Below are 16,084 nucleotides of genomic sequence, written 5' to 3'. Positions count from 1 at the left end.
TCAATTTGGATTCTAGGAGTGCAGTGTCCATGACATTTATGCTGTTGCATCTGTCCAATTCAGATACTTCAACCAGCTCCTTAATTAAAATTTACCCAGATGTCTATTTATGAGTGGAACAAAGTACGGATACGGATATAATGCAACACACTTTATTAAATATAGTACCTCGGTACATGTGACAATGAACAATCCAATCCAATATCACCCACTGGAGTTCCCCCTCCTACCCCTACGGTGACCCAGGCATTTTCACTTTTACTTGAGCACTTAAATGATCTTAAATCAGTTCACTCGTTACTGACACTCTTCAAGTGATAATATTTTCTCGAATACTTGATCAAAACCTCTCTGAAGGCATCAATTTAACATGTCCGATCAAAACCTCTCTGAAGGCATCAATTTAACATGTCCAATTTTTTCTAGATAGGAGAGGTAAAGTTTTGAAGTTTTAGCAGGATGCTATTTAGTTAGGTTATTGCACAGGCAAAAATCCCTGAATAGTGTGTTTTGAGCAGCAATTCTAATTTACATTTTTTATTGGTACATAAAACAGGAAATCTCTTTTCATATGGAAAATCTTCAGAGCCTGCAATTTATTATTGCACAAAGAAATTGCTTCTTGCTTCACAGGTCCTGATTAGTAAAGAGTATATTGCTTTCATTATGTTTGCACAATGCTCACTGTCACTCGAAGAAACTGCCAGAGGATAACTCCCACTCCCAGTCCTAAAGCAGCAACTAACAAGGAATGACACTGATATAATGTACATGCAAATCACGTACAGACCAATATTACAAAAGCACCATACACCAGATTCCGATGAACCTATAAACCACATGTGCATTTTTCCCATAGCCAATAATGGAAAAGGAAACCTCATGCTCTGCCTGGCAACACTCTTAGAATTAAAATGCTGACAGCACAAGAGGAGGCCATTCAGCCCATTGTGCTCATGTTGGCTCTCATATATGGGAGAAGACAGGCAAGGATTGGGATTGAAGCCGACCCCAGTGCTTTCATACTGGTCTTTGAAGAAGCTGGACGGGATTCTCTGTTTCAGCAACTAAGTGGAGAATCGGGACTGTGTCCCACTGGCGCGAGGAGTGTCGCCAAGGTAGTATTTTCATATCTGTACTATGTAAAATTATGCATAGAGCAAACATTCATGTTTCCCTGCACTTACTGGTCTCACGCCACCATTTTGAATGAGCCTCCCATCTGAGCGGCCTGTCTCTAACCCCCACAATGCAAATGACGACCCTCCCACTGACAAGGAGAGTAGCCTGAACCCCTCACCAAGGAGGAGTACCCTACCCCCACCACGGGACTAATGAGTTACCACCCCTCATACCACACATGCATGAGGGTGACCCGCAATGTTGAGAGCAACCTTGTTCTGATTGACAGCTGCTGGCCACTTCAAAAATGCTAAGTTCTTTCTGTGATTAGAAAAGAGGAATTGAAAGCACTTAGCATTTTTCAAAATGGCCAGCAGCTGCCAATCAGAACAAGGTTGTTTGTAAAAGTTGTTAGGATCAATGGAGGGTACTTCAGATGCATTCAAGCATGAAGGGAAAGATAAATAAACAAATCTCCAGCCTGCTGTGTTTAAGTCATTAAGTCAATCAAAGGTACTGCACTGTGAAATTGAAAGAATGTTAAGCATTTCAAACCATCTCAAAGGATTTGTAGGCTTTTCAAGTATTGTGGACTTTCTAGGAAGGCTCTGACACTTCAAATAGCAGCAGCTTTAAATGCATAGGGCTGAGGGAGCAGATGTGAGGAAAGGGAAAGTGTTCCCGGTTTGAATCTTCAATGAACTGTCAGATTTGCTCATCAGCTGTCAGGCACAGCAGTTCAGAGTGTGAAGGCCATTCAGGGTTTAAACAGGTCAGACAAGGATGATGATTTTGAACAAAGGGCTGCCTTTGATCACCATGCCAAGAGTAATCTTCAGGTTGCCCAGGGCTGGAAGGGGCAGTCCAAACACAGGACCCCTTCCCGATGTCTCTATAGCAGTGGAGTTGCCCCTCTCCCACAGACCACTCCTTCCCAGGATCTCACCATGTCTTGTGTCTTGTCGGATCACCATTAGATTAGACTGGGGAACACACCGACTTCTCATCACTGCTCTTACTTGCACCCTGCACCATTACAGAGATTATCACCTCAGTGGGGTATTTTAGTGAAGAGGCTCCCGGGTCACCTTCTGGTGCGTACTTCACACATACTGCAGCACATCAAGTGGAGATAGGGACTCCCAAGGCTGAGGATCAGGACAGGGGAACCTAGTCACAGGCAAACATATCCCAGGCCCACATGAACATTGCTGCAGTGCTCCAGAGCTTAGCCCATTCACAAAGCCTCAAGGTGGAGGCATCAAGAGCATTGCCGGGCACTGACTGATCTCAGCCAGTCACAGAGGGACATGTCACAGGCACAGAGGGACATGGCACAGTGCCAGAGGGACATGACCGAAGCAGTGAGGGACATTACAGAGGCAGTGAGGGACATGGCCTCACCTCCGACCCATGGAGTAGCCTGGGGTCCATCGAACACCCTGGGGGAGGAGGAAGGGATTTGGCCCGTGCCCCACAGGCGAGGTTCCGGGACACCTCAACCCTTCCGTGTACCGCCTACCTGACGCTGGCGAACCTAACTGACGGCAGGCAGAACAGTGACACGTCATCACCTGTGACACCTGAAGGTCAGCTGGGCCCATCCAGGCACAGGCCCTCCAGAGGACGACCGCCAAGAGCATCAAAGGTCAGAGGATGAGACACAGCAGAAGTGGCTCCACTTCTGCTATGCTGTCTGGGGTTACATCGAGAAGAATCAGCATTCCACCTAAGATAAGGAAGTTAGAGAACACGTGAGTTGGCACGGGCGCAGCATATAGGCATCAGTTAGGGTTAGGACACAACAATGTATATACTCACCATTAAATACGGATGCGTCTTAATGGCCTCATCAGGTCTAACTTGGTGCCGGGACGATGGAGCGTTAGGCTCATTTAAATATGCATTTGAGGGATTCTCCCAGTGCCTGGGAACTAACGGCTGTGTCTGGGAGACCTCACCAGGGTGCCGTTTAGTAGCGGTTTCCACAAACGTGGATCAGTGGTCATGATACTTGAGAGGTGGGGGGTCTCCCAGGCCATTAGACACCCATGGGTGGTCAGAGACAATGCAGGCTGGCACTCTGGAACTCCCTCTGACAGCAAGGTGGCTGGGCACTGCCAGTCTTGCATGCTGACACTGCCAAGGTGCCCGGGTGATACTGCCAGACTGGAAGCGCACTGCCAGGGTGCCATGGTGACAGTGCCAAGATGTCTGGTTGATAGATTGGCACTGCCAGGGATCGGGACCAGGTGGGGTCTTATCAGTGGCGGGGGATGAAGTGATGTTCCCGGGAGCCTCCCCGAAGTTGGAAGGGGAGAGGGAATCGAAAACAGGAGGGGGTGCTGAAAGATGGGGGCAGCCAGACAAAATGTTGCCCCGATCTGTGAGGAGCCTTTCCTGCTGGGCGTGCCGGCCTCGATGGAGAGAAACACACGAGGATGAAAAACAGCAAAGTGCCATTGAATAGCGGGGTATGTCACGATGCTGCAGCACCCCACTGCACTCCGCTAAATGCACCCAAAACCGGACATAGATTTTTTTCCAGTTAAACCGCGCCCCATGTTTGCACCAACAGTCCGACCTGCCTCTAACCTCTGTCATAACGGGTGTTAGAGATGGGCTGGGCCTGGTGTAGATGATGTGCAAGGTGAGGGGGGGAGGGGGGGCCTGGAGGATGGGGTGGGGCATGGTTCCCATGACACATGAATGTTCCACCTGGTTTCACCCTCAGAGAGAGATGGCAGAGCACGTGGCCAGAAGTGTCAGCCCGCCATGTATGGCAGATCACCTGAGCCCGAACCACTCACCATTTCCCGCCAACCCCCTCCTCCCGATGGGCCTGAGAGATGGAATGGCCAGCACACATGCAAATGTCACCCAGGTGGATAGTGGCATGTATTCCCAAAGGCAGGAATCAGACTTTGTCAAACAATAAAGAGCACGAGAGCTCATCTCAGAGCGAGTCATCATCTTCCTCTGCCCTGTGGACAAGACCCGCTGATACTGCCAACCTAGGGCCAACACCCTGTGCTGATGCTGGTGGGACCCTCGGAGGTAAGAGGGAGAGCTTTGATAGTGGGAAGGAATAGAAGGCTGTGAAAAAGATGGAGTGAAGGGCTGAGGGACAGGGAAGACGTGAGTGGTTTTGGGGAAGGGGATTTAATTTCAAATTGGGGGAGTGGGGGTGGGCATGGCGAGGTGGCATAGGAACTGCCAGTGGCTTGGCCTCTTAGTTGGTAAATCAGGAGGTGATGAAGTTGTGCACCATGGCCCTGGATGATACGTTGGATGGCCTGTCCTGCCAGCCTGGGCTCCAGTCCACGACCATCCTAGACACCTTCCTCATCAGATGAGGCCTGGCGTTCTTCCTTGTCTTCTGGACTGTTCTCCCCTCTGCTGCACGATGTTCTGCAGGACACAGCAGGACACCACAATGCTCAAGACCCTCCTGGGGCTATATTGGAGAGCACCACCAGAGCGGTCGAGGCATCGGAAGCACATTGTGCCGATGCACCGCTCACTGACAATCCAGGTTGCTGCATGTGTGTCGTTTAATGGGTCTCGGCGCTGATTTCAGCCATGGCCTTTGCGGGTAACCTTTGTTGTCCAAGTGTCAACCCTTCAACTGAGGAGTGCCTCAAACGTATGGGGAACCTCATAGTGCACCAGGGTGTAAGCATCGTCACGCTGCCTGGGTATCGAGCGCAGATGTGCAAAATGTCCATGATGTGCAACTGGTGGTCATTAACCAAATGCACATTAAAGGAGTGGAGCCCTTTCCTATTGATGAAGAGCACGCCCTAACCAACCTGTGCTCGGAGGGGGACATTCGATTCATCGATCATCCCCGGACCTGGGGCATGCCAGCATGGCAGAATCCTACAGCTACACATGTGTCCTTCGCACCTCCTCCTGGACCTGTTGGAGCAGGCTCCTGTTGTGCAGGGTCTTCCCTGAGCTAGCCCTGCTCCTCCAGCCTTCATGCACCTGCAATGGCGGCTGTGGCCAGGTAGATATCAAGTACTGCTGGCTTTACACCGAAAGTCATTCTCTGCGGGGTGGTAGCAGTGGCGGGGGAGGGGAGGGGGCAGGTCCTACAGGTGAGGGCGAGCAAGGGAAGTGTGCATTTGCTGAGAGTTCAGCTGTAGTGCGATGTGGGGCATGCGTGTAACACGCAAGTTGTGGCAGAGAGCTAGTCATGCATCCTGGCTGGGACAGGATGGATGGGAGTAGGGGCGCGGTGCACAGGCAGTGCTTGAAGACAACTTGTGGCTCTAAGGCGTGGGCTATCTGAGAGTGTGACTGGTGAGGCCTCAGTGTGCCAGGGAGGGTGCCTAAGGCCACAGAGCATGTGTCCTTTGTTTGGGGGTGAGCTCTGCTATTCCCCTGCTTCACTTGCAATGGAGCTGCACTTCTGATGAATGCACTGAGGAGTCCCAGCACCTGGTGTGCCGCTGACTAAGCTGGACCACGCCCATCCTGTTGATGACACTGCAGGGGTGTGTGTGTGTGTGTCCCTCCCCCCGCAAGCCCAACAATGTTTGAGAGTTTTCTTACCTTCTTGCTCCCCCTCAGCAGCCATGGTTCCCAGTACCCGCTTGTAAATACTTGCACCAATTCGTTCCCGCGAGAACTTCTGTCTAAGATGGGCAGAGCATCGCGGAGGGATGGAGCATGAAGTGCCAAACCCATTAATAATATTTAAATTCATGCAAATGACTGTTTTGCATGGACCCGCCGGTGAGGGGTGTAAACTTTGATAATGCTGCCAGAGAGGGCTTGGAGCTTAGTGACGGAATCAGCGCGGGTGAAAATGGCAATTTTTCCATTGCGTGCTGTTCTCCGCCTGATCACAATTCTCGCTGCCAGCATCGCTAAGCGGAGGATTCGGCCCTTGGGTTTATGATATCACTAGCAGCCCTCCTTTTCTGAACAAGATTGTCCAAATATAAGATGGCAATCTCTTACCACATTACCCAATGAGGATCCTGTACTGATTTTAAATACATCACCATCTGCTGCCTTGGTCGTTCTGCCATTGCCAACTTTGATTGCCTCCAGGCTATGCTCCATTCTGTTCATGTTTCTCAATCTGACTGCTTCAGTCGCTCATTCTGTGAGCACTATCTTCTTCACAAAGTCGTCTACAGCAGCAAAAACAATGGTGCAAACTGATGAGGCTTCACAATTTTACGTCAGAAAATCATCTCCCAAATCAAATATAGGTATCCTTTCTACGGAAGACTGATCTTCTCCTTGACCTTCCTACCTGTGAAGTCTCGAATACAAACCTAACCGTCAGTGAATATTTCCTCATCTTTTCTTATCGCCCACAGCCCCCCCCCCCCCCCCCCCCCCAGCTATCTGAAAATGCATTATCCTCCATTCTGGAAATTCTGATTCTGAGCTTTACCTCTAATTCAGTCTCTGTCCTCAAGTCCTCTACCTGCCATTACTGTTGTTAATGCACCAATTAGCTCCCTCACTTATGCCTTTAATGCATTTGTCGCCACCAACGCACCCAACCCATCCTTTGTTCTCCTGTGTATGGCTTTCTGCATTTAGTACAACTTGTTCACTGCCAAATTTGGTGAACCCATGCCAAGCATTTCCGGATTTTTCTGTCTATAATCTAATCCACGGCTACTCCAGAATGATTCTGGAAATCAAATACAGTTCCTGAGTCCTCTAGGGCAAGCAAGCTACTTCAAGTCACTTTTCTTTTCCCCTTTTAGCTTTCTCTCTATGATAGTGCACAAGAAGCTCATGGGTTTATTAATATCAAGTTGTGAGCTTTCACACCACCCTCATGTGTTACTAGCCCTCTTCCCCTATTCCTGCCAAAAACGTCTCACCCAATCACTCATTCTAACCCCAATTCTCTGTCGCTGAACAGTTCCTCCCCTTCACCCACACAGTAACAGTGACCTTGATTCCCTTTGCCCACTTAAATCCTTGCCACATAAACAATGCTTCAGTTTTCAAAGGTTTGATTGATCTGTGTTTGATTATGTTAGTCTGTTCAGTGACCTATGTATTTATGTACTTAATTTCTTAAGCCTGTGTGGTGGAACTTGAGAGCTTAAGTAACTGACTCCTGGCCGAATGTTCAGGAAAGAGCTGGAATCTGGCTGTGACTGTGTGTGTAGAAATGTTGTAATTGCTGAGATATTTGTAAGCTATGTCAAGAAACTATTGCGTGTTTAGAGCTAGTATCATTTCTGAATTATTTTGAGATAAATCAGGTATATAAGAAATACAATAAGACAACCAATACATACCAACTACCTCTCCTGGCTTAGTGGCATAATTTGCCCTGTTCATCGCTGTTCCTCTGTTTCAAAACTATCATTGCCCTCTTCCTGAAAAAATTTACATTTGGCTCTGTTTCCATTGCCACCGCCAATTATCTCCTAAGCTTCCCTTCTTGTCCAGGACTTTTTAACATTTCTTTAGTCGTCCATGGAATATGGGCGTCACTGGCTGGGCTGGCATTGGTTGCTCATCCCTGAGGGTATTTGAGAGTCAACCACATCACTGTGCGTCTGGAGTCACATATAGGCCAGACCTGGTAAGGACGACAGATTTCCTTCCCTGAAGGATAATGGTCTCATGATCATCGCTAGACTTTTGATTCCAGATTTTTATTGAATTCAAATTTCGCTATCTGCCATGGTGGGATTCGAACCAGGATCCCTAGAGCATTATCCTGGGTCTCTGGATTACTAATCCAGCCACCATACCATTATGCAACCACCTCCCCTTGCTTCCAATTGAATTCTCCAGCAATTCCCATGTAACTCCATTCAGTTCAGTTTCTGTGCTGCCCGCAACAGTGAGATATCCCCCCTCCCCCTCTGAGACAAGGCCATACAATGTATGGGTATTAATAATAATTACATATTCATATATTATTAATCATATCTTCTGTGACTAGAATCAAAATCATTCACTTCTCTAAGAAGCCTGTTGATGCTCATATCTTTTCCATAGTCTAGTCTAGCAATAAGGTTTTATTTTCTTCCTGACTCCTCTCCTCCTCTTTATAAAACCAATAGAGCACAATAAATAGGAGCAGGAATAGATCCTACGGCCTGATGAACCTGCTCCGCTATTCAATACAATTAACGCTTCAACTCTAATTCCCTGCCCACTCCCCATATCCAGGCGGCATGGTGGCTCATAGCACCAGGGACCCGGGTTAAATTCGGGCCTTAGGTGACTGTCTATATGGAGTGTGCTCTTTCTCCCCATGTCTGGTTTCGTTCGGGTGCTCCGGTTTCCTCCTACCATCCAAAGATGCGTGGGTTAGGTGGATTGGCTGTGCTAAAATTGCCCTGTAGTGTCCAAAAGGTTAGGTGGGGTTACGGGGATGGGGTGGCAGTTTGGGCCTAGGTCAGGTGCTCTTTTGGGAGGGTCGGTGCAGATTCAATGGGCTGAATGGCCTCCTTGAGGCAAAACTCTGTCTATCCCAGGCTTAAAAAATATTCAAAGAAGGGGCATCCAAAACACTTTGGGGTTGAGAATTCCAAAGATTCGCAATCTTTTGAGTGAAGTAATTTATCTTCATCTCAGTCCTAAATGATTGATCCCTGATCCTGAGACTGTGTCCCAGCCCCCCGCACCCCCTGTTCTAGAACGTATTAATATCAACCTTCTTGCTGATAGTCACCCTCAAGTATGGGCCTAATTTTTTCTCAAAAGGAACAATACCTTTCATGATATGTAGATAGAAAAATAGATAGACAGGCAGCCAAAGAAATATTTCATTATCTACTCGTCACAAACTTTGGTAGAATGCAATTGATAAAACTTGTTTCTAATACCAATGGAGTGCATCAGATGATGTTCAAAGTTCTTCATTTTAAAACCCATTCTTCAATGAAGAAACTCAATCAGAAGGATTTTTTAAAACGTGCAACAAACACGATTAATCTTGCAGCTATTTCAGGCTTGAGACATTGCTGAGATTTATAGTTCCTAACAGACACAATTTTGGTTTGGCTAATTATCAAACGCACCTAAGGTATTCCATTGACTTCATGCAGGCAGGTAGTTCTGTTGTACAACTGTTGTAAATGTGGGCACTGAAGTGAATCCACCAGTTCAGTCCATAGGCCTTAATCCTCCTCTCCTGTGGGCTCCACTTTGCAACAACTCCTTGATGTAACATCAATGACCACGAGATGAAAATGGTGAAACTATTGAGGCTTTATTGCCCAAGATGTTGAGCCTCCTGCAGCTGGAACCAGAATGGGAGCAGCACAGGAGAGCTTACACTTTTATACGTCGCCTGCTGTGAGGAGCCAGCAGGCTGGGATTTACTGTGTTACCTATAGTACAGTGGCAGCACCGTAATACGCGTAGTGTGTTACCAGTGGTGTTTACCACATTCACCCCCTGTTTAAAAAAACATCCAGCGGGGGGTGAAAAACGTTACAGATTGAGTCTGTTGGGGGCTTTGACCCTCCGCCGTGATCGTCTTAGTTCTGGTGGTGGTAGGGGCGCTGATGTGGTCACCTGCGACTCCGGGAGCGTGTTGTCCTCTCCTTTGTCGCCCAGTAGTTGATCCGATGAGGGGACGGATGCTGCTGGGGTGGGGACCGCGGTGAGGTTTGCTGGTGTGAGGGTGGGCGGCGCAGGGGCGAGGGAGGCAACCGGAGGGGGAGGGGACGGTTGTGAGTGGGGACCCAGCGGGTGCCAGGTCCCAGAGGGAGACTGTGTCCTGTCGCCCGTCGGGGTGTGCCACGTAGGCGTACTGTGGGTTCGCATGGAGGAGGAGGACTTTCTCGACCAGGGGATCCAATTTATGACTCCTCACATGCTTCCGGAGGAGGACAGGCCCAGGTTGGGAGCGAGACCCCGGAGGTGGACTTCCTAGGGAAGGCAAACACACATTCGTGAGGGGTCTCATTAGTAGCATTGCACAGAAGCGACCGGATGGAGTGGAGCGCTTCGGGGAGGACCTCCTGCCAGCGAGAGGCCGGGAGATTCCTAGACCGAAGGGCCAGCAGGACGGCCTTCCAGACCATCCCATTCTCCCTCTCCACCTGTCCGTTTCCACGGGGGTTGTAGCTGGTTGACCTGCTCGAGTTGATGCCCTTGCTGAGCAGGAACTGACGCCGCTCATCACTCATGAAAGAGAATCCCCGATCGCAATGGATGTAGGTGGGGAAACCGAACAGAGTGAAGATACTGTGCAGGGCCTTGATGACCGTGGCAGAAGTCATGTCGGGGCATGGGATGGCGAATGGGAAATGGGAGTACTCATCAATAACATTGAGAAAGTACATGTTGCGGTCGGTGGAGGGGAAGGGCCCTTTGAAGTCCATGCTGAGGCGATCAAAGGGGCTGGAGGCCTTTACCAGGTGCGCTCTATCTGGCCGGTAGAAGTGCGGCTTGTGTTGCTAACTTTTGGTTGGTTCAATTGGCTCTGTTTTATAACCTTTGCTCTCGAGTCGCCAGGTATCTTTATGATACTGCCACGAGGTTCAAGTCCAAGTAATGATCAGTAATCAATACACTGATTAGTAAGATTCAAACCAAAGCACATTTATTATACACAGTAATCGCTATTCATGCACAAATTCTACTTCTAAGCTACTTCTACAACCAACAAGTCTATACTTAGCTTCGGACTGGCCCACCAGGTCAGGGGAACAAATGGCCTTTCGTTCCCCTGAGTCCTGAGTCTGCGGGATTCGAAGTTGGTACGGATTGGTAGCTAGGAGCGTCTATCTCGTAGCGAGCGTTGACTTTTACGGTCTCTCGGCGGCAGCTGCACCGGTCACGGTCAAGGTTGGTTCGCGTTGCTGTGTGACCCGGTCAAGAAGAACGATTTGAACTTGGGGCTTAACTTTTATAGTCCCCAGGGGCTTCCCGCCTTTCGGGGTGGACCCTATACCTGGTTCTAGGTGATTGGACTTCGTTCCAATCGCTTGGTTCGATTTCTCCAATACTGGAGCGGTTCCCTGATCGATGGGCGGTCTTGAGGTGTTCGTTAACCTCTTTTGTGTTGGCTCCTGCTGGCGCCGGGGAGTCTGGCTTAGCTTTGTTTGTCCTAAATGTTGCGATTGTTCCCGGGGATTGCTTATTAGGATATGTAGATGGCTGCTACATTATTATGCTGATGGTTGCTGGTATCGATGCTGTCTGGGCTTTTGCAGAGTTAAATACACAGCAAACCTGCACCTGCTGGTTTATGCCTGTGTTGGCTGAATTTCCCTTCAGCTTTTGCTGTTCTCCATTTTAAATCAGGAGTTGGCCAACTTAGGTGGCTACACCAACCCTCCTTGTGATCCTAATGCAAAGCGTGAAGGATCACATTACTGCGTTGTTTTCATTCCCTGACCCGGTGAGGGGCGGTATGTCAAAACAGGGACATGCATTACAAAACAAGAAAATCAGAACCTCTAGCAATCCTTAATAAACTACACTCCCTTCAACATTTCATCACTCTAACTTCCTCAACCATACAAACAAAATCATAGCAGTTTTACACATTTTTCCTGGCTTGGCAGTCAAGCTCAGGACTGTACAATTGCTCATGAACATTTCTTTATTTGCAACAAATCGCAAATGAATGCTCTTTATTATAGATCGCGGGGGTCGGCGGTCTGGTCATATCCGAAAATAGGGGATCTGATCCTATATACCGGGGTGCGAGCGTGGTAGGCTCTCCTTCTCCATTTTCTCAGACGGATAGTCTGCACGATGCAGCAGAGTATCGCCAATACCAATAAGGATTCTATCACGTAGGACAGGGAGTACCAGGTTATAAACCTGTCACACCAAGATGGTGTGGTGTCGCTTGTGACTGGGCTCTGGGTACTGTGGGGAAGTCAATCATTAACGGCTGGGGGGGGGGGGGGGGGGGTGAGGTCAGGGGGCTTGCGTTCGCACGCAACCAAATGTCCATTATAACGATGAGCCACACGGAGGATGTCCTCATGGTTCTTCTTCTTTCACTTCTCTTCTCTTCTCTTCTCTGGTCCTGGAGCTTCTGGAGTTCTGTGGAATCAAGCATAGTGTCTGATACTATCTTGGTTGAACATCTCATATGATAGCCTGTCTGTCCTTTAGTGCCAATTACTCCCTTTATAATTGGTCACTTTGTGTGACTCCCTCATTTGTTTTTCAAAAACTGAATTTCTGGACAAGACACACTTACAAATACTGAACCTGCTGACTGCTGAACTTGATGAAAGCTGTGCTGAGAGATGTAGCGATGTCCAGGGGCAAGACCGTTAACGCTCATGTCGAACTACAGTGATGCTATTCAGCTCTCCAAGCAGCCAATCACCTTACAGAATACCAAAAGAGAGCCAACCTGGAAAAGCACTGAAAACAAATCACTTTTTAAAAAAAATTTACAGAGCGAAAAATAAAGATTGGAACATAACACCAACGTGTATTTATTTATTTTATTTTTAAAATAAATTTAGAGTACCCAATTTTTTTTTTCCAACTAAGGAGCAATTTAGTGTGGCCAATCCACCTAACCTGCACATCTTTCGGTTGTGGGGGTGAAACCCACGCAGACATGGGGAGAATGTGCAAACTCCACACAGACAGTGACCCCGGGGCGGGATTGAACCCAGGTCCTCAGCGCTGTAGGAAGCAGTGCTAACCACTGCCCCACCGTGCCGCCCACCAACTTGAATTTATACAGCACTTTTAATGCTATAAAATGTCCAAAAGTGCTTCACAGCATCACTATACAACAAAATTTGACAGCGGGCCACATGAGATAATATTAGGGCTGATGGTCAGAAGCTATAACAAAGAGGTTTTTTTTAAAAGAGTGCCTTCGAGGAGGAAAAGAGCTGAAGAGGTATAGAGGATAAGGGAGGTTGGAGAAAATTACAGAGATAGGGATGGGAAAGGCTATGGAGCACTGAAACAGTTTTTGAAATTGAGGCGTTGCTTAACTGGAGGCCAATGGAGGTTAGCGAGTACAGGGTTTATGGGTGAATAGAGTTTGTTCGAGTAAGGACATGGGCAGCAGAGTTTAAAAAATACGGCCTCAAGTTTACAGAGGGGCAAACTTAGGAAGCTGACCAGGATTGCATTGGAATAGTCAAACACTAGAGGTTAAAAAGGGAATGATGAGGGTTTCAGTAGCTGATGAGCTGAGGCAGTTTTGGTGAGAGGTTGTGAGAAACTCATCAGAGAGTCAAATATGACACCAATTTTTGAAGTTTCTGGCTTTGCCTCAGACATTTGCTAGGGAGAGTGATTGAATTGTTAGCGAGGGACAGAGCTTAGAGCAGAGACCAAAGATAGTCTTTCCAATGTTCACTATCTTGGGACATCACTGCAGCAGTTCCTCAGGATACTGTGTAGGCCCAAATATCTTCAGCTGCTTCATCAGTGACCTTCCCTCCATAATAAGATCAGAAGTTGGGATGTACGCTGATGATTACACAATGTTCAGCTTCATGTCCACATTTAGCAGGGTCTGGACAACATTTAGGCTTAGGCTGATAAGTGCCAGGTAACAACCATCTCCAACAAAAGAAAATGTAATCATCTCCCCCTTGATATTAAACGGTGTGACCATTGCTAAATCCTTATTATCAACATTCTGTGGGTTACCATTGACCAGAAGCTGAACTAGACCAGCTATACAAATACTGTGGCTACAAGAGCAAGCCAGAAATTGGGAATTCTGTGGCGAGTAACTCATTCTAAATCCCCAAAGCCTGTCCACCATCTACAAGGCACTTGTCAGGAGTCTGATGGAATAATCTCTCTATTTGCCTGGATAGGTGAGGTTCCAACAACACTCAAGAATCTCAACACCATCTAGGACAAAGCAGCTTGCTTGATTGGTACCCCATCCACTCTCTCTACCACCAATGCACAGTGGCAGCAGTGTGTACTACCTACAAGATTTGCTGCAGCAACTCACCAAGGTTCCTTTGACACCAAATTTCAAACTTGTGACCTCTATCATCTCGAAGGACAATGGCATCAGACATATGGGAACACCACTGCCTGGGAGTTCCCCTCCAAGTTACACACCATCCTGACTATATCACTGTGCCTTCACTGGCACTCGGTCAAACTTCTGGAACTCCCTCCCTAACAGCACTGTGGATATACCTACACCACATGAATTGCGATGGTTCAGGAAGGCAGCTCCCCACCACCTTCTCAAGGGCAATTAGGGATGGGCAACAATTGCAAAAAATTAGATGAAATTTCTGGATGTTCGACAAACAATCATTAACCCACTTGACAAAGGATTAAGATAGAAGCCAAAATGTCTTTGAGGAGGTAAGGAGGAAATTAGACAAAGGAGAGCCAGTGGACATGATCTATTTGTATTTCCGAAAGGCCTTTGACAAGAGACTGCTAAATAAGATAAGACCCCATGGTGTTAGGGGCAATGTATTGAAACAGATAGAGGATGGGCTAACTGGCAGAAGAAGGCAGAGAGTGGGGATGAAGGCGTGTTTTTTAGGATGGCAGCCAGTGACGAGTGATGTTCTGCAGGGCTCAGTGTTGGGACCACAGCTACACATGATATACATTAATGACCTGGAAGAAGGAACTGAGGGCATTGTTGCTAAGTTTGCAGATGATACAAAGATCTGTAGAGGGACAGGTAGTATTGAGGAAGCAGAGAGGTTGCAGAAAATGAAAAATGAAATGAAATGAAAATCGCTTATTGTCACAAGTAGGCTTCAATGAAGTTACTGTGAAAAGCCCCTAGTCGCCACATTCCGGCGCCTGTTCGGGGAGGCTTGTACGGGAATTGAACTGTGCTACTGGCCTGCCTTGGTCTGCTTTAAAAGCCAGCGATTTAGCCCAGTGTGCTAAACCAGAAGGACTTGGACAGGCTAGGAGAGTGAGCAATGAAGTGGCAAATGGAATACAATGTGGAAAAGTGTGAAGTTCGGCACTTTGGAAGGAGGAATAGAGATATAGACTATTTTCTAAATAGGGAAAGGCTTCAGAAATCTGAAACACAAAGGGACTTAGGAGTCCTAGTTCAAGAATCTTTTAAGGTTAGCATGCAGGTTCAGTCTGCAGTTAGGAAGGCAAACGCAATGTTAGCATTCATGTTTAGAGGGCTAGAATACAAGAGCAGGGATGTACTGCTGAGACTGTATAAGGCTCTGGTCAGACCCCATTTGGAGTATTGTGAGCAGTTATGGGCCCATATCTAAGGAAGCCTGTGCTGGTCTTGGAAAGGATTCAGACGAGGTTCTCAAGAATGAACCCTGGAATGAAGGGCTTGTCATATGAGGAACGGTTGAGGGCTCTGGGTCTGTAGTCGATGGAGTTTAGAAGGATGAGAGGACATCTTATTGAAACTTAGAGAATACTGAGAAGCCTAGATAGAGTGGACGTGGAGAAGATGTTTCCACTAGTAGGAGAAACTAGAACCCGAAGTCACAGCCTCAGACTGAAGGGACGATCCTTTAAAACTGAGATGAGGAGGAATTCCTTCAGCCAGAGGGTGGTGAATCTGTGAAACTCATTGCCCCAGAAGGCTGTGGAGGCCAAGTCACCGAGTGTCTTTAAGACAGAGATAGATAGGTTCTTGATTAATAAGGCGATCAGGGGCTATGGGGAGAAGGCAGGAGAATGGAGACGAGAAACATATCAGCTATGATTGAATGGCGGAGCAGACACGAAGGCCTAATTCTGCTCTGAGCACTGCGGCCTACGGCGCTGAGTTCCAGGGTTCGAATCCCGGCTCTGGGTTACTGTCCGTGTGGAGTTTGCACATTCTCCTCGTGTCTGCATGGGTTTCACCCCCACAACCCAAAGATGTGCAGGTTAGGTGGATTGGCCACAATAAATTGCCCCTTAATTGGAAAAAAAATAATTGGATACTCTAAATGTATTTATTTTTTAAATAAAAAGATTCTGCTCTTATATCTTATGGTCCTATGGTCTTATGAATGGACATTAAAACAAATAATTAGTTTAAAAATCTAATAAT

At 47.6% G+C, this 16,084-nt stretch overlaps 1 long non-coding RNA gene across 1 annotated transcript in view; it reads right to left on the bottom strand.

Moving 5' to 3' along the window:
- Positions 1–12,032: 12,032 nt before the first annotated feature.
- The window catches only part of LOC140387177 (uncharacterized), a 78,681-nt gene continuing 74,629 nt past the window's right edge, over positions 12,033–16,084 (bottom strand). Inside the window, exons 2-3 of the long non-coding RNA XR_011933767.1 lie at positions 12,296–12,465; positions 12,033–12,135 (exon numbers count right to left, since the gene is read on the bottom strand). This is a non-coding gene — a long non-coding RNA (uncharacterized lncRNA). The remainder of the gene's footprint in view (positions 12,136–12,295; positions 12,466–16,084) is intronic.

Source organism: Scyliorhinus torazame, chromosome 12 (assembly GCF_047496885.1).
Source record: "Scyliorhinus torazame isolate Kashiwa2021f chromosome 12, sScyTor2.1, whole genome shotgun sequence".
Lineage (NCBI taxonomy): Eukaryota > Metazoa > Chordata > Chondrichthyes > Carcharhiniformes > Scyliorhinidae > Scyliorhinus > Scyliorhinus torazame.
This window is presented reverse-complemented; position numbering and strand designations above follow the sequence as displayed.